The sequence below is a fragment of the Panicum virgatum genome, chromosome 7N (genome assembly GCF_016808335.1).
Source record: "Panicum virgatum strain AP13 chromosome 7N, P.virgatum_v5, whole genome shotgun sequence".
Lineage (NCBI taxonomy): Eukaryota > Viridiplantae > Streptophyta > Magnoliopsida > Poales > Poaceae > Panicum > Panicum virgatum.
In genome coordinates, this window is record NC_053151.1 from 9274379 (window position 1) to 9293893 (window position 19515).

The window sequence follows — 19515 nt, forward strand, 5'->3', positions numbered from 1 at the left end:
TGTTGTTCCTTTTGCCTCACGATATTTGGTCTTGCTCTAAGCTGGCATGTCTTTCTTGATGCCGTGATTCAGATCCTTAGTTAACTCTTAACCTTCGCATGGCCATGCACTTCTTGATCTGAATCACTTGAGGGGCCCAGAGATATCTCTCTCAGGTAGAGAGGGGCAAATCCCATCTTGACTGTCCATGTCTCACAGCATGCTTCTTGGCAAACCCAAAAACCACCTTTATAACTACCCAGTTACGGAGTAGTGTTTGATGGCTCCTAAGTAAGTCAATTCACATCTTGAGTACATGCGACAATCTCAAGTCTAAGGACACAACGTACATATTGTGTAATGAGAAATCACCATCTCTTGTGTTGGGTTAGTTCAGACTCATGTCCTACATGAGTTCACACTATTAGTTTGACATCTTCATATCCATGACCTGTGAAACATAGTCATCAACTAATACTTGTGCTAGTCTAATATTCATGTGTGTTCATGCATGAACTCCGACTAGGAACATCTTAGAATATCCATACAAGTAAAGAGTTTCACAAACAATTCACATAATCGTTAATCAATACAAGTTGTCTTTTATGGATATTCAATGAACATTTTATTAATCATGAATACAAGAAAATATGATCATCTCTATGATTGCCTTTAGGGCATATTTCCTACAGTCTCCCACTTGCACTAGTGTCAATCTAGAATGTATCTAATACCCATAGCTCTTGTGTGCGCCTCATGCTTAGGCTGCGGGAGTGGTTTTCTCAACGGATCTGAAACATTCAGATCTGTGTGTATTTTGCATATCTTGATCTCACCCCGTTCGATGAACTCTCGAATAAGATGGAATCGCCGCATAACGTGTTTGCTCTTATGGTGATTCCGTGGCTCCTTTGCTTGCACAATAGCCCCACTGTTGTCACAGTAGATCCAGTGGACTGGATGCATTTGGAAACACACCAAGCCGAATAAGGAACTTTCTTATCCAAACACCTTCCTTCGCAGCTTCTGAAGCTGCGTTGTATTCGGCTTCTGTCGTAGAATCGACCACCCTCTCCTGCTTGGAACTCTTCCAGCTAACAGCACCACCATTTATTGTGAACACGTAACCTGATTGGGACTTTGAATCATCTTTGTCAGTTTGGAAGCTAGAGTCAGTGTAACCCGTTACAACGAGCTCTTCCTCACCTCCATAGACCAAAAATACATTCTTAGTTCTTCTTAAGTACTTAAGAATGTTCTTCACAGCTGTCCAGTGACTCTCACCCGGATCAGACTGGTATCTGCTTGTAATGCTTAGAGCATGAGAAACATCTAGACGGGTACTTATCATTGCATACATAATAGATCCAATTGCCGAAGCATATGGAACTTTGCTCATGCGATCCCGCTCATCAGTTGTCGTAGGACACTGACTTTTGCTAAGATGTATGCCATGTGACATAGGCAAGGACCCTTTCTTCGCCTCTTCCATGTTGAGTTGTTTCAACACTTTGTCAATATAAGTATCCTGGCTCAATCCTATAAGCCTTCTTGATCTATCTCTATAGATCTTGATGCCCAGAATGCATGCTGCCTCCCCTAAATCTTTCATTGAAAAACTATTTTTCAGTGAAGTCTTTACGGACTCAAGCATAGGAATATCATTTCCAATCAGCAATATGTCATCCACATACAAGATTAGAAATGCAACAGAGCTCCCACTTTCCTTCTTGTAAACACAAGCCTCTTCTTCATTTTCAATGAAGTCAAACCCTTTGACTACTTCATCAAAACAAATGTTCCAACTCCGAGATGCTTGCTTCAATCCATAAATGTATTTACGAAGATTGCATATCTTTCTAGTATTGCTTGGATCGACAAAACTCTTGGGCTACATCATATCACGTCCTCGGTTAGATTTCCATTAAGGAAAGCTGTTTTGACATCCATCTGTCATATCTCGTAATCGAAATATGTAGCAATAGCTAGAATAATCCGAACAGATTTAAGCATCACTACGGGCGAGAACGTCTCGTCGTAGTCAACTCATTGAACTTGTCGAAAATCTTTTGCAACAAGTCGAGCTTTGTGGATGTGAACATTTTCATCCATATCTTTCTTATTTTTATAGATCCACTTGCACTCTATGGTTTTGACACCATCAGGTGGGTCAATCAAGTTCCAAACTTGATTTTCCCTCATGGATTCTATTTTGGATTCCATGGCTTCTTGCCACTTCACCGAGTCAGGGTCTACCATTGCTTCTGCATATGTCGCAGGCTCATCATTGTCTAACAATAATAATTCCCGCGCTTGGCGGAGCCTTGCCGACCTTCGTGGTTGTGGCGGTGCATCCCTTGCCATAGACGCCTCAACTTGTTCAGCTACATTAGCGTCACTTGTAGAGGCTGAACCTATTGGCTCATCTCAAACTTCTTCGAGTTGCACCGTTCTTCCACTTTTCTCTCCTTTGAGAAACTCTTTCTCTAGGAAAACACCATTTCGAGCGACAAACACTTTGCCTTCAGATCGGTTGTAGAAGTAGTACCCTAAAGTTTCCTTTGGGTATCCCATGAAAATGCACTTATCCGATTTGGGTGCAAGCTTGTCAGACTGCAGACGTTTGACAAATGCTTCACAGTCCCAAATTTTTAGAAAAGACAAACTCGGACTCTTCCCAGTCCACATCTCATATGGTGCCTTAACTATGGATTTAGACGATACCCTGTTTAATGTGAAAGCTACTGTTTCTAGAGCGTAACCCCAAAACAATAACGGTAGGTCCGACTGGCTCATCATTGATCGAACCATGTATAACAGAGTTCGATTACGTCGCTCAAACACACCGTTTCTCTGATGTGTTCCAGGCGGTGTAAGTTATGGAAAAATTCTGCAACTCTTTAGATGACTGCTAAACTCGTGGCTCAAATATTCGCCTCCACGATCAGATCGTAAAGCTTTAACTTTCTTGCCACACTGATTTTCAACTTCACTCTGAAATTCTTTGAACTTTTCATAGGTTTCAGACTTATGATTCATCAAGTAGACATAGCCATATCTACTCAAGTCATCAGTGAAAGTTATGAAGTAATGGAATCCACCTCTAGCAGTCGAGCTCATTGGTCCACACACATCAGTATGTATGAGTTCCAGTAACTCTGATGCTCTCTCTGGAAAACCTGTGAATGGAGTCTTGGTCATCTTGCCTAGCAAACAAGCTTCGCATGTCTCGTATGACTCAAAATCAAACGAAGTTAGAAGTCCATCTAGATGGAGCTTTTTCATGCGCTTCTCGCTTATATGTCCGAGACGACTGTTGGGGGCACCACCTTCGGTCCGGTCGCCAAAGATGCGCGGAGACAAGACGTCAGGAACACAAGTCAACAAAATGAGTGAGCGCTGAAGATAACGGTCTTCGCCGGTCTTCGGGACGGAAGACGAAGACTGTCGTGGACCTGGCGATGCTAGTCTCGTGGCGGAGTGAGCAGCGGACCCCATGATCTTCGTCGGTCAGGATGAAGGGGACTGCCTGAGGTTGCAGGCCCGCTGCTGAGCTATAGCGCACTCACACTGTAACAAGCAAATTACATGTGCGTCTAGGAATATTCCGAGAATATGACCGTTGTAAGGGTGTAAAAGAGTAATTGCACACTGAAGGCATAACGCCACCTATAAATATACCCTGTAACGTTCATTGGGGGGCACATTGAATAGAGAGAGAACATTCCCTTCTTGGCTTTGTGTGCTCATTCATTACTGTTGTAGTGTTCGCCCGTTCTGGAGACACTCTCCACCAATAGTTTGGCGCCCACCCGTCGGTTCGATACACCACATGGCGGCGACGAAGAAGAGAGGAGCCACCGGAGTCTCTTCGGCGGACACGACAACGACGACGACGACGACAACACCTTCGCAAGACGAAGTGGCAGCAGTGCAGGCAAATGTGACTAGCAGCGATGGAGGCTCTGTCGATACAATCGCAGATGGCCAGCTTGAAGTCAACCTTCTGGACATCGGCGTCTTAGCCGAAGATATCGCGGCGATGCATCGCATCGACGCCCGCATCGAAGAGGCACGGAAAGCTCAGCAGCAGGCTTTGGAAGCAGAGCCTTCGGAGCGACAGATGATAACAAGAGCGAAGGGGAAGGAGACCATGCTCACCGAAGCAGAGCGTCAAGAGCAATACGACAAGTTGAAGGAGGAGGAGCTTCGCTGCAAGGCACTGCAGGAGAGGCTCCGCGCGCAGCGGCTGCAGCTTGAGAAATTGCAGGTACCAACACCACCACCACCACAGAAGGAGATGATTGTGGTCAACCCATTGCAGCACGAACCACCAAGATTCCGCCCAAGGTTCGTACCGATCGAAGAGATCTCTGACCGTTCCGAGTCAGACGACGAAGAGCACTACCGAAGAAGGCATCAATGAATATCACCATTATTCGAAGAACTAGAGGAGGTACAGTGGCCTCATCGCCTCAACCCAGCAATATTGCCACAGTTCGATGGGGAGTCAGATCCCGAAGAGTTCCTCATCAAATATGAAGCCACCATAGAAGCATCAGGAGGAGGCACCGCGTGTAAGGTGAAGGCATTTGTCCTCGCATTGAAGGGCTTGGCACAGCGTTGGTATGCAAACATTCCACCAGGAACCATTCTGTCTTGGAAGTAGCTTCGCTTCGAACTAAGTGCAAGTTTTCGCGCCGTGAGGCCCGACGAAGTCACATCTTGTGATTTTCACGATCTGAGGCAAGGAAGCATGACCTTGCAAGAATATCTTCAGAGTGTCATGAAGCTTCGCGCAAGAGCACCAAATGTTGCCAACCAGAGCATCATCGATTCGGTGGTGAAGGGGATCAACCTAGGACCATGCGGAGAATACATATCCCGGCGCAAGCCGAAGACAGTGATGAAGCTGTTCGAGATAATGCAAGAGTATTGCATATCAGACCGTAGAGGAGAAGGCTCGAGGAGAAGAACGAGTAGAAGAAGTCACGAAGCATTGAGAGGTCCCATTCAAAACCGTGGCACGCTGACGAGCCGAAGCAAAAAAGAACAGTGAACGTCTCCGAAGAAGAACCCCGAGATTCCAAACACCGTCATTGGGAGAAAGGCGAGAGGGACCACCATGAAGAAAGGCCCAACCGCGATGATCGTCACCATCGTGAAGAACGACACATCAAAGGCCGAAGAGACAGTGGCGGTCGAAGAGAGAAAATTCCATTCTATTTTTTCCACGGCAAGGACAAGGACAACAAGGAAAAGAAGAGTTTGATCGACTGAATTCCCAGCCAGCGAAGCCAGTCAATCATACCTCGCAGTTGCCACCACAGTCTTCGGCAACGGCAACCACTTGGTCTCCCACGCCAAATTGGCCGGTGTCATACCCGGTTTTCAATTACAATCCGCTACCGTATGCACCACCTCCGCAACAGCCAGAACCAATGCTACCACCTCCGCAGTACAGTCAGACATGATCGAGGAGTTCCACACCACTGTCCTACGAAACAACGAATCTACCTCCACCCCCCGAAACTTGAGCCGGGGCAGATTCCAGAGCGATCAATCGATGCACCTTCGAATAGAAGGGTCAACGTCATAAACGCCATCTCTGAAGGATCCAACGAACCAGTACTTGAGACGAAGAGGCAACAAAAAGAGTACTTTCGAGCTGTCTCTCATGTGAGCAAAGTAAGATGTTTCCGCACAACTTGGTCACACGTCCCGATATCATTCACACAGGCAGACCTTCGGCTCCAACACTACCCACATAATGACCCCCTCGTCATAGGGGCAAACATCGGTAAGAACTCCGTCCATTTCGCAGGAAACGATGTAGGAAGAATATTGGTGGACAATGGGAGCTCTGTAGACATTCTCGTATGGCAGTGTTTCATGAAAATGGGCTTCACCGAAAAAGCTTTGCAGAAGTCACAATACCCGTTCATTGGCTTCGGGGGCAAAAGAATCGAAGCTTTGGGCAAGATAGAGCTCAATGTCACATTTGGCGAGGATGCAGCACAGAGAACCGAAGCAATCACCTTCGATGTGGTCGACATCAACTACCCCTACAATGCCATCTTCGGCCGCAACACCTTGGTCAAATTCGTAGCAATAATTCAACAGTCGTATTTGTGCACGAAGCTACCTTCAGCCGGAGGGATTATCATAGTCTTCGGCAACCAAGAAGAAGCAAGAAGATGCGAAGACAATGCGTCGACCGCAAACAAGAATGTCCATGTTATTGAGACGCCAGAAGAGGACAAGGAGGCTGCAATTAGCGAAAAGTAAGAGGAATCAGGAGGAGTATCCCCAGCGGAACATACGAAGAAGTTGCCATTATGCGAAGATGTACCTGACCGAATGGTAACCATCTGGAAAGGGCTCGAAGGATCCAAAGAGGCCAGACTCATACAGTTCCTCCACAATAATCAAGAAGTCTTCGCTTGGTCCTCTTCGGATCTATGAGGAGTCAGTCGAGAAGTCATCGAGCATGAACTCAGGGTGAACCCAAAGGCGAAGCCAGTAAAGCAGGGCCAAAGTACAATGTCAGAAGAAAGGCAGAAAGCTGCTCAGGTCGAAGTGCACAAGCTACTGGATGCGGGCGTCATCCGCGAGGTCCAATACCCAGAATGGTTGGCAAATGTTGTCATGGTGCCGAAGAAGAACGGGAAGTGGCGAATGTGCACCGACTTCACAATCCTGAACAAGGCGTACCCAAAAGACGAATACCCGTTACCACAAATTGACACCTTGGTCGATGCGGCTGCTTGCTCGGAGATGCTCAGTATGTTGGATTGCTTCTCTGGCTATCACCAGATCTTCATGAACAAGGCAGACGAGGAGAAAACAAGTTTCACCACTCCCTTCGGGACGTACTGCTACGTAAGAATGCCAGAGGGCATTCGCAATGCCGGATGCACTTTCAACAGGATGATCAAGAAGGTATTGGGAGATCAACAGGGGCGGAACATCTCCGCATATGTCGACGAAGTGGTTGTCCGAAGCAGGAAGAGGGAGGATCATATCCAAGACCTTCGCGAAACATTTGCAAACCTTCACCGTCATGGACTGAAGCTGAACCCACAAAAGTGCATCTTCGACGTTCGCAGGGGCAAGTTGTTGGGATGTATGATCACCGAAAGGGGAATTGAGGCAAACCCAGAGAAGATTGAAGCCATCACGCGGATGAAGCCGCCCACCACAAGAAAAGGGGTGCAGAAATTAACAGGCTGATTGGCTTCGCTGAACCGGTTCATATCGAAGTCAGCAGAGAAGTGCCTTCCGTTCTTTAAGGCGCTGAAAGGCTCAGGCAGCATGGAATGGGGCGAAGAGCAGGCGAAAGCTTTGGAAGACCTCAAGCAGTACATCGAGAAGTTGGCAGTCATGTCCAGCCCTTCGGAGAAGGCGGAACTTTTATTGTACATCTCCACATCGGGTGCAGCTGTTAGCGCCGCTCTTGTCGAAGAGCGCACGGTCGAAGGGCATTGACACAGGTGCCCATATACTTCGTTTCCGAAGCCCTAAATGGATCAAAATTGTTGTATTCAGAAATAGAGAAGATGGCGTATGTGGTGGTCATGGCAGCACGGAAACTTCGTTACTATTTCCAGAGCCACAAAATCAAGGTCCCAACCTCTTTCCCACTTCGGGACATATTTGAAAACAGAGAAGCCTCCGGCTGAATAGGCAAATGGGCTATGCAGTTAGCCAAACACACTATTGACTTTGTCTCCAGATCAGCAATCAAGTCACAGGTCTTGGCAGACTTCATCGCAGGCTGGACTCCGACTACACCTTCGCAAGAACAGCCAAAGATAGAAACAATATAGCAACTCAAGTGTGATGGGGCTTATCAGAGAGACGGAGCAGGAGCTTCGGCAGTATTGACAGCACCTTCGGGCACACAACTGAAGTATGCAGTCAGATTCGATTTCAAGGGGTGCACCAACAATGTTGCAGAGTACGAAGGCCTTCTTTTGGGTCTTCGCAAAGCAAGAGCGTTGGGCACGCGGAGATTGTTAATCAGGTCCGATTTCGAGTTGATCACAGGCCAAATAAACAAGTCAAACAGGGCTCTCAAGCCATAATTGACGAAGTACTTGGCGGCGGTGCGGAGCATGGAGAAATATTTCCTCGGGTTCAGTATCCGCAGTTTCTCCAGAACGAGGAACAAGCAGGCCGATCAGCTGGCAAAGGCAGTAGCACAGTTCGATCCTTTACCGCCAGATGTGTTCTTCGAAATTTTAAAGCAGGCCTCCGTAAATTGTGCCGAAGAACCTGCAAAATTTGTCAACGCCATAACCAGTGAAGACTGGAGGGCCGCTATCATGGCCATAACCAGAGAAGCGAATGGCGCTTCACGCCAGAAATTACAGAATCATAGGCGAAGAGTTATACCAAGGTGGGGTCTGCGCACCACTCCTAAAGTGCATTTCACGTGAAGAAGGCAAACAGCTGCTCAAAGAGATACATGCAGGGATGTGTTCTTCACACATAATGAAAAGGGTCCTAGTAGGCAAAGCTTTCCGCGAAGGATTCTATTGGCCTTCGGCTGTGGCGAACGCGCATGATGTGGTTCGCACTTGTCCAAATTGCCAGAAGCATGCCCCGTATAGCAAATTCCACCCACCCCCCAACGAGGTGCAGCTACTGCCTCCGGTATGGCCCCTCGTACGATGGGGCATCGACATCGTTGGGCCGCTACCTACAGCTCCAGGAAACTACAAGTACGCCACTGTGGCTGTTGAGTACTTCTCCAAATGGGTCGAAGCCATGGCACTCAGGGATATCACGGCCGGAGCCCTACAAAAATTCTTCTGGCGGAACATCGTCTGCCGCTTCGGAGTCCCGAAGGAGGTCATTGTGGACAATGGCAAGCAATTTGACTGCACAACTTTTAGGGAGTTCACCACTCAACTGGGCACCAACTTATGCTTCGCTTCGGTCTACCACCCACAGTCAAATGGTGCGGTGGAAAGGGCCAACGGTGTCATCTTCGCAGGCATCAAGAAAAATGTCACTGAACTGCCGAAGGGGAAATGGGCGGATGAATTGCCGAGGGTCATATGGTCTCATAACACAATAGAGTCCAGGACCACGAAGTTTACCCCGTTCAAGCTTTTGTATGGCGAAGAAGCCGTAACACCCGAGGAAATCAAGCTGAAGTCGTGGAGAACAGCCGAAGGGGCAGACAACATTGAAGAAGACATGAAGCATTCGATCGACACGATCGAAGCAGGCAAGATACAAGCAGCGATCAACTTGGGCAAGTGTCAAGAAGAAACGCGAAGGTGGAAGAACAAGAAAGTGAGGCCCAGAGATACCAAAGAGGGAGATCTGGTGCTTCGGAGAATACCGAAGGCCAAGCAGAAAGGCAAGATACACAGCAAGTGGGAAGGCCCATTCATCGTCGCATCCATGGCAAGACCGGAGGCCTGCAGGCTCCGCACGCTGGGGGCATCGAAGACCCAAATTCATGGAACAAGGACATGCTACAGAAGTACTATGTTTAGGAAATGTTTAAGTGCCACCGGAGGAAAATAACCAAAGGGGCTCGTAGAGTAGATTTTCATTTCATGTATTTTCCTTTCACTTTTGCGAAGATTCGCACGTTGTACCGAAGTGCCCGTACTCTTTTCTTCACAGGGGAAGCTTTCGCGCATCCAAACTAGCGCCGAAGGTGTGAGGTTTTTAACGAGGCGGAACCCTATGTAACCCCTTGTGAAATATAAATAAGGCCCCCATAAAAAGAATCTTGAACGAACAGGTACACTGGAAAGGCGCTGAAGCGTCTATCCCTCCTCGTCAAAGCGAAGAGGGGAGTCATCGGCGCAAATTGCAAGCCATAACGCTTGAAAGAAGTAAGCACGGGGCGCAATCCCGAGTAGGGGCTTCGCTCTCCTTAGCTTGAAAGAAGGCTAGGCGTGACCCTCTCCAGCTAAAGAGCCGAAGGACCCCTAACAAAGTCCTTATGTGCAAAAGCCTAAGGCGGAAAGTCCTGTCACGCGAAAGCCAAAGGCTAGGCGCGACCCTCTCCGGCTAAAGAGCCGAATTTCCCCTAACAAAATCCTTACGTGCGAAAGCCTAAGGTGGACAGTCCTGTCGCGCGAAAGCCGAAGGCTAGGCGCGGCCCTCTCCGGCTAAAGAGCCGAAGGTCCCCTAACAATGTCCTTACGTGTGAAAGCCTAAGGCGGAAAGTCCTGTCGCGCAAAAGCCGAAGGCTAGGCGCGACTCTCTCCGGCTAAAGAGCCGAAGGTCCCCTAACAAAGTCCTTAGGTGCGAAAAGCCCAAGGTGGAAAATTTTCATCGTGCAAAAGCCGAAGCCCAGGCACGCATGATCAAAACAAGAGGCCGAAGGGGATCATAAACGCCGCACAAGCTCATCATCCCCGCCAGTCGAGCGAAAGGGAGGGTGGCGCTTCGCAAAACAAATTCACGTGCGACGGCGTTGCCGATGAGTAAAACAAAACATGTTTGTCCCCTTGCCCGCGCAAAAGGTGGGGTGGCGCTTCGCAACATGCAATTTTGCATAATCGAAGGACAAACAGGAAAGAAGCATACATCCATTACAAATCATGCACGAAATACAAGTCCTCTTTCTGTTACAGCAGAGATACACTTCGCGCGAAGACACAAATTACATAGTTACATCCGAGGCCTCATCCTAGAAAACAAGGCGGTCCACCTCAGATATGACCTCCCGGACCGCCACATCTATTATTTCTTCGGCTGTATGTCAAAGAAACGCTTCGAAGTCGCCCCCTGAAATCGAGGGCAATGCAACATTAACCAGAGCTCTCGTCGAAGATGCCTTTGCGATGATACATAAATTCGTGCGGAGATAGCGGCTCTTCGTCCACTGGCTCCGGTTTGGGTTCGAGGAGACCAGCGGGAGCACTATACGGCCTATCGGTGTCAAGAATTCGCTTTATTTCGCGACAAAGAGCACGGTCAGCAAGAATCTTCGCGTGCTTCTCCGGATCGCGCTGGAACTCAGTAAAAAAGCGCTTCATATCGACATTGCGGTACTCGTAAATATGTTTCCTATTTGCCCAAAAATCTTCAAATGAGAGCCAGGGTTGATGGGCATGGAACCTCGCCCAAGACGCACCAGCGACATAAAAGTCTCCTCATTTCGGAACTCGAGGAAGAATCCCTTCGGTCAACTGCGCAGGTGCCAACGCAGGGTCCTGTGCAGATACCGAAGGTGTTAGCTACAAAAGCACTAATTATAACTAGAAGACCTCTACACAATTGCCAACAACGACCCTCACACCTCGCTAGCCGAAGGACGAGTAGAGCACGCCCTTGCCGGGTCTTCGGGCACCGGGGCTCCATCGGCAGCTCCGCAACCATCTTCGCCCGAAGGTGGCATGGCGGTGCCGCCAAGCTGACCACCCCCGCCCACAGGTCCTTCCTCGGCAGTCGGCTTCGGCGCAACTTCCTTGAGGATCGGCTCTGTGATAGCATCGGCCTTGGCCTGAAGTAGAACAACGACCAGAAACAGTGAGCATATCACAAGATGAAAAAGTGACGCAATAAAGGAGAAACGAACAGTCACCTGGGGCTTCATGTGCTCGACCTCACGCCACACAATAGCATGGCCTTCTCCCTTGAAGAAATGATCCATGAAGTTCTTGGCAATATTCTTGGCCAAGGCGGGCAGCGTCTCCGGACGGACCGCCTCCTCGCCCGGGCAACGGAAGTTTGCGTCGTGGAGGGAGCGGAGCTGGGCCTTCGTCACTCCACCTGTGGCTCCGGCCTCGGCGGGAAAGAGCCCATATACTGCGGCGCTCAAGGTGCGAACAGCGACAACCGCGCTGATGTCTTCGTGGAAGTGCGCCCCCAGCATCGACCATGGCAACGCAGGCGCAAAGCCACTGGAAAAACGAATCCAGGACAACAGTATCGGTGCCCTCCAAAAAGATGTCCGGAGCCACAAGCCCATACTTGGCAAGGAGGTCCGGAAGCTCCTTCTGCAGCTTCTCTGACCCGATCTTTATCGCCTCTTTGAAAGCACGAAGCCGAGTACGCATCACCTCACGAGAGGATTACGCGTCCTCGGCCAGCTTCTTCACAGCCTTCGCCTCATCTTCGGCTTTAACAGCCCGCTCGGCCATCGCCAGGAGCTCCGAGGTGAGGGTGTCCCTCTCCGCGGCGGATTTCTCTAGACGTTGTAGTAGCGCAGCTTTTTCCTGCTCGAGGGCGGCCACCTTCGCCTCGAGGTCCGTGACAGCGGACTTCGAGCTGCCTTCGGCCGCCAGCTGCCGAGCCGCGCATCGCGCGGCCACGAAGGCCTTGAGGGACAAGTCTTGGACGTTCTCCAGAATGCTTTTCACCCAAGTTGCCATCAGATCTTTTTCCATCGACGGAAAACAGAAAGACCCCCTTCTTCGGCCAGTAGAGTGCATTCGCAGTCCCGGCTTTCAAATCGAAGAGGCTTCACGACTTTGCCGCCAAGACGCACGGCTGTGGGCTTCGTACCCAGCTCATTCGCCACGATCTCTGGGTCAGCATCACGGACGAAGTAGCTACTGCTATCCAAGGAGCTGCTACTACCTTCGCCGCTGCTCCCTTCGTCGTCCGACGACGGTGCCTTGGTGTCCCTGCCAGAAGCAGATGCTTCGCGCGCAGCTGGCGAGCGATGGGGGGATTTAGCATCAATGTTCACTTCTTCGTCGCCCCCCTCGTCGTCACTTTCCAAGGCGGTGCTGAACTCAAGATCCAGGCTTAGGGGGAAAGCCTTCAGCGGTGACATCTTCTCCGTAGTGAAAGGGGGCGCTTCGGCGGGGGGATGATTACTATCTCTGCTCATACCATCTTCGGAGTCACCCTTGCTGCGCAGTGGAGACTGCTACAAGATATCATCTAGAATCCGACCTTTCTTCTTCGGCGCCGCCGTCGAAGATGCCCGCTTCCTCTTCGCCTTCTCCAAGGCACTCGTGGGGGCAGCGATCTGGCCTTCGGGGAGCATCGCCTCGGCCGCCCGCTGAGGAGCAGAGAGGCCCAAAGTGTGGAACACCCAGTTCCGTCGAACTCCGCTGAGGTGACTCACCAAAGCTTTATACTCGTCCTTCGAGACCGGTCCGACCATTTCGTCGGCCCGGCTCTCGATCACAACAGAGTCAACTCCTGCAAGGTCAAAGAAGCACAAGACGTAAGCACCAAAGAGGGGCTCTAGCTTCGGCAGAAAAGGAAGTGAGGAACGAAAACTCTCGGTCTGCCCGAAGGTTGAAGATGGACACAAAATCAGGTAGTGGAATACCCTCTATCCATCGATCTTCGGTCAGCTAGCTGGAGATCGTCCAGGCAGCCCTGACAAGGAAGCAGCTGCACGTGACGAACTCCTCGATGAGATCTCGGGTGCTGAAGGTCTTCGACAGCTTCCGGAGCAGTGCGAACAGCGTCTCATCTTCGGCTCGGGCATGGGAAGCGATCTTCGGCACATCGCCAAGAGCGGGGATGTGGTCGATGACGAGGGGATGGGTCTTCGTCTCTGCATCCAATGCCACATGGCAGGTTCTTGTGGAAGGCGAAGGTATAGCAACCATACTGAGGAATGGCCGATATCTCTGCACCTCCAGTCGATTCTACAGAAATCTTCTTCGGTTGATAATGCACTCTGAATGCACGAGCAAAGCCTTTGGCGCTCAGAGAAAGGCGGCAGGTCTTCGCCAGCCACATGTACAGGTTGAGCCGCATGATCAAAGTGGGAGTCATTTGATGCAAATACACTTTGAACAGCCGAAAGATGTCCACCACCACGGGGTCGAGGGGCATCCGAAGGCCGGTGGTGAACAAATCCCGGAAAACGATCACTTCGTCGGTGCGGGGATGAGCGACGGTCTCACCAGTTGGAGGCGCACGGACGTCGTTCGCAGAGACGAAGCCTCGACGAGCCAAGTCGTCGAGGAGGGACGGCGTCATCTTCGACAAGCCGAGTACAGTGGTCGTCGGCCCTTTCGATTGATCCTTCTTAGGAGCCATCTCCAAAGATGCAGACTGTTCCGAGGTCGCCACACTTGAAGTGTAGCACCAAAGGAGTCCGAAGAAGAACGAGCTCTGAAAGAACTTTCGCGAGATGAGAAGCGAGGAGGCTGCGAAGCAAAGGCGACAAGAAGTGACGCGCAATCGCGGCGCCGCTATTTAAAGGGGGAGGCGAGGGCGAGAGACCTAACACGCGCGGCACCGCGAAGTGGAAAGACACCAGCACCCCGCGCTACACGTCTAACATCGGGAGACCAAGGGGTACCTTTGTCTTTTCAAGTCTACGAGCCAATGCAAAACTATCGCCAAAATTTCTATTAGGCAGTTTGGGCGCGAATTAATGGTTTAAGACTGAAAATTTTGTTTCCTCAACGAGAGCGCAACATTTTGCAAGTCAACACGGACTGTGCTTCGCCAGCTACCGTCGCGGCACCCAGCCCGAAGGGTGGCGCTTTGGGACACCGAGGGCGCCCACGGCGTCCCAAAGCGCCACCCTTTGGGCTGGGCGCCGCGACGGTAACCGGCGAAGCACAGTCCGTGTTGACCTGCAAAATGTTGCACTCCACGGAGTCGAAGCCACACCCCTCTTGAAGATAGGACCGAGGCTCCGAGGGGCTACTATTGGGGGCACCACCTTCGGTCTGGTCGCCGAAGATGCGCGAAGACAAGACGTCGGGAACACAAGTCAACAAAAGGAGCGAGCGCTAAAGATAACAGTCTTCGCCGGTCTTCGGGTCGGAAGACGAAGACGGTCGTGGACCTGGCGATGCTAGTCTCGTGGCGGAGTGAGTAGCGGACCCCATGACCTTCGTCGGTCAGGACGAAGGGGACTGCCTGAGGTTGCGGGCCCGCTACTGAGCTATAGCGCACTCACACTGTAACAAGCAAATTACGTGTGCGTCTAGGAATATTCCGAGAATATGACCGTTGTAAGGATGTAAAAGAGTAATTGCACACGGAAGGCATAACACCACCTATAAATACCCCCTGTAACATTCATTGGGGGGCACATTGAATAGAGAGAGAACATTCCCTTCTTGGCTTTGTGTGCTCATTCATTACTATTGTAGTGTTCGCCCGTTCCGGAGACACTCTCCACCAACAACGACAATGCCACATATAGGTAGGATTCAAATCAGCAGGCCGATGCCTTTTAGCATTAATATTACAGACAGGTGAATCATCAAGATTTAAAACAAATAGCCCATGTACAATGGATTCAAAAGCCACAAGCATATTATTCTTAGAGATAGCACAACCATTGTTTTCACTCGCAAAAAGAATATCCATCCTTCATCAAACATGAAGGAGATAGAATGTTTCGACTCAAACTAGGAACAAAATAATAATTACTAAGCTCCAAGACAAATCCTGACGGTAGGTGAAGTTGCATTGTCCCGACAGCCACAACAGTAACTCTTGCATTATTGCCGAAGTGGAAGTTAACTTCTCCTCTTCCAACGCTTCTACTCTTTGTTAGTCCCTGCATCGAATTGCATATGTGAGCAACCAATCCGGTATCAAATACCCAAGAATTAACATAAGAATCAGCGAGAAATATTTCTGTAATATGAATAACAAACATACCTGGGGTGGAAGAACGATTCTTCAACGAGGCAAGGTACAGTTTGCAATTCCTCTTCCAGTGTCCCTTCTCGTGACAATGAAAGCACTCATTTTCTGCAGCTGGTCCAGGTTTAGCCTTGGGTGCAGAGTTTGGCTTAGGGTTCATAACCTTAGCCTTGCCCTTCTTCTTCCAAGAAGAACCTTTCTTCTTGAAAACAGGCTTGTTCTGGACAGCCATCAGATGACCACCGCTTGTGCTCTTCTTGATGTCACTCTATGTTGTCTTGAGCATGCCACACAGTTCAGTCAGGCCCTTTTCAGCCCCATGCATATGGTAGTTCGAGATGAAGTTCCCATAGCTTGGCGGTAAAGAGGCGGGAATGAAATCAGTGGCCAACTCTTGGTCAAGTGGGAAGCCCAGCTTCTCCTACCTCTGTGTGAAACCAACCATCTTGATTGCATGCGGACCCACTGCAGCACCTTGTGCTAGCTTGCTCTCGACAAAAGCCTCGGACACATTGAACCTTTCAGTCCTGCCTGAGTTTGAAACATGTCCTGAAGTGCCACGATCATATCGTGTGCCTCATGGTTTGTCTCGAACTGCATCTGTATGTCAGGTTCCATGCAAGCGAGCATAAGGCAGCTTACTTCAAGGTTGTTGTCACAAGCCTTTCTGTAAGCAGTCTTTTCCTCAGCAGGTGCATCATCAGCAGGCTCTTTTGGTAATGGGGTATCCAGAACATCTTTCTTTTTCTCTGCCATGAGAACAATTCTCAGGTTGCGGATCCAATCCGCATAGTTAGTCCCATTCAGTTTGTCGTTCTCAAGGACCGAACGCAATGAAAAGGATTGGGTGTTATTGTGGACCATGATCTACAACAAAATAATAATGCAAAATACTAAGACAAACGTATTCATGATGGAGTAAACGACATTAAGCAATTAACAGAATTTATTCCCACTAAAATCAATATCCCTCTATTGATTCTTAGCGATTTAAGACCCACAACTATTAAGTCGACTAGTGAGCTTTAGCATCACCGCTAGAAAACTAGATAGATCGGTAAGCAACTCTTTGCTAATCATATCACATATGACTCTTGTTGTTGGATGATGTCTCTATGTCTCGGCTCCCAACCTTTATGCCCAAGGTTCTTAACCGTTAAGATAACCTTGTCAAGCTAACCAACCGTTATGCGTGTAAATATCCGATACAAACATGTCTACCCAAGGAAAACTGGTGGCGCCTTAATTTCATAGACCCACCACCAATCGTACATGACATGGGACAATGCAAAGTTTAGTTGGTAGGGCATAAAAACTTAAAATTTGTGAGGGATCAATCATTCTACTTCTACCATATGCATAAAACTCTTTATCGCATATTGAAGTAAAATGATAAGAACGGCAAGCACATGGTTGTGAATCAGTATAGCCCATTTTCTTTTGGTGATATCCATCTCCATAGAGCCTATTCACCATGTTGATCTCCATCTCCATGACTTATGTGCAATATCCTCCATGTGATGAAGCCTCCAACTATAACTACCTTAATCTAGTTACATTGTCGGTACGGATCATCACAAGTTGGCACGCATGCCATTACATCAAATGTAACAATTCATATGGCTCCTGCCAAATTGTCATACTCACGACACGCAGGTCATGAAACAATTACACACATGCATCTCATACACATAGGGGCCATACCGATCACAAAATCCTGCAAAACAGAGTTAATCGCTTCCGACGTCCAAATTTAAATCGCCGAAAACTCGATCTTCCTGGCCAAATTTCGCAAATCTAAATTCAGTGAAACTGCCACTAGAAGTCTGTATCGTGTGCAAAATTTTCTGTAGATGAATTTTTATATAAAAATAGCCTCAATCCGAGTTCATATGCAAAAGTTATGGCTTTTTTCCAGAATAGCATGTTTTTGCCTCTCTATCACAACTCGGTGAGCAGATCCAATCTTCCTTGTGCATCTCATGCATATGGAGAACCATCCAAAGTTTCGATATGATCAATCTCATTGATCTCCTCATGTTGTGACTGGGTTTATGTGTGTCACTTAACTTAGATGGCAGATACCTGACCAGTATGAGTAATTCGTCACACGACCATCGTAGCGAGGACATGAAAGAAGGATTAGTGTTCCATCTACGCCATGCATATCTCCATATTCATGCACCACGAACCTATAACCAGCAGCACCAGCTCTGGTACTACTGTAGGGAAACAGGCACCGAAAAACAAAATTTTCTACCCATACCCAGGAACTACTGCTGTTATAGATCACGGGATTACCACTAGACGCGCAGGTGCGGAACTTCTGTAGCGCGTAGGTGTAGTGCAGATGGAAGCCGGTAGTGCAGTTGCGAGATCCTCCTCACGTGCGGCTCATCCTTGTGCAGCAGATGTAGCACCTCCAAGGTATCCACACGTACGGGAAGAAGCGTCGCGCTCCGGACTGCTAGGTCCGCGAGGGCGACCTAAGGCTTAGGCGCGTAGGAGGGGCGGCATGCAAGAGGGGGCGGCGACCAAGGAGAGGGGCTAGGGTTAGATCCCTTGGGCACCCCCCCGGTTGCTTTTATAGCCCCTGGGGGTGCCCCCTAGGTGGGCTCCCCTTGGGCCTGAAAGGACATTAATCGCGTGATGTCGCCTAGAGAGGGGGTGAATAGGCGTTTAAAACTAATCCTGCAGATTAAAAAACTTAAACCAAATGTCAGCCACCGACCGGTCAGACTGGTCGAACAGACCGGTCAGACCGGCCCTAGACTTAGTAACAGGAAATCAATGCTCCAACCGGCCGGTCAGACCGGTTGGGCAGACCGGTCAAACCGGTCCAATGCAGAACCTGCACAAACAAAGTTAATTCTCCCATTTTCTAGCTCTAGCACAAATGCAACTTGATGTGGTGCTTCTATAAGTGCCTTCAATAATATTTCTTAACCCTGCACACATAGAAACAACGAAACCAAGTAGATCGAAGCGGAAGCCCAAATAGAGCTAGGGCACAAAAGTGTGAGGCTAACCAAATGAAGATGATGCAAAGGAGACACAGAGATTTGTTTCACCGAAGTTCGGATTCACCACGTTCACCACGTGTGAATTCTACTCTCCGTTGAGGAAGCTTATGGCGACCACAAGGTCAAGCTATCTCCTCCTTTCCACTATATGACCATGTGCCCTCGTGACACATGATCACTGCTGCAACAAACTTCCCGCTGCTCACCACAAGCTTGGGAGCTAGCCGGCGATGCCTACCCATCTAGGAGGCTTCATCTCCAAGAGTAACAAATGCTTCAACAAGTTGGCGACTCAACTGCAAGTGCTCAAGCTAGGGCTTATGCTCTCACTGCTCAAATTGCTCTCTTAGCAAAGGTTTCACTCAACCCAACTCAAGGATCTAGTCTTGATTCACTCAAATCTCACAAAGAGAGGTTGGGGAGGACTTCTCAAGTGCTCTCACGGCTCAGAGATGGCTCTGGAATGTAATGGCATCAGCCCCCACGAATGGGTGAGGGTGTGGGGTATAAATACCCCTCTTTCAAAACTAGTCGTTACTCTGTCAGTGTTAGACCGGTCCCCGAGACCGGTCAGACTGGTCGATTCAAATAAACTAGCCGTTGGACCTGACCGGTCAGACCGGTCGGCAAGACCGGTCAGACCGGTCACAGTAGGTTTTCTGCTCCCAAGTGTTTCTCTCTGATTTTTCTCACATGGGATAGCTATGAGCACTTTTGGTAATGTCAAACCACTGATGTTGCATCCCCCTTTATAGTACGGCATCCTATACTCAAGTTCACATAAAATGACACATCACAACACTTGAGTTTCGTGTCTTGATCAAGCCGAACTTTTTCAATCAATATCTTGAGGTTGTCAACATCCTTAATTTCAGTGAGCATGCTTGCTTGAGCTAGTGACTTTGAATCTTCCTTCATATAAGAATGAAATCCACCTTTGATTCACAAGTCACTT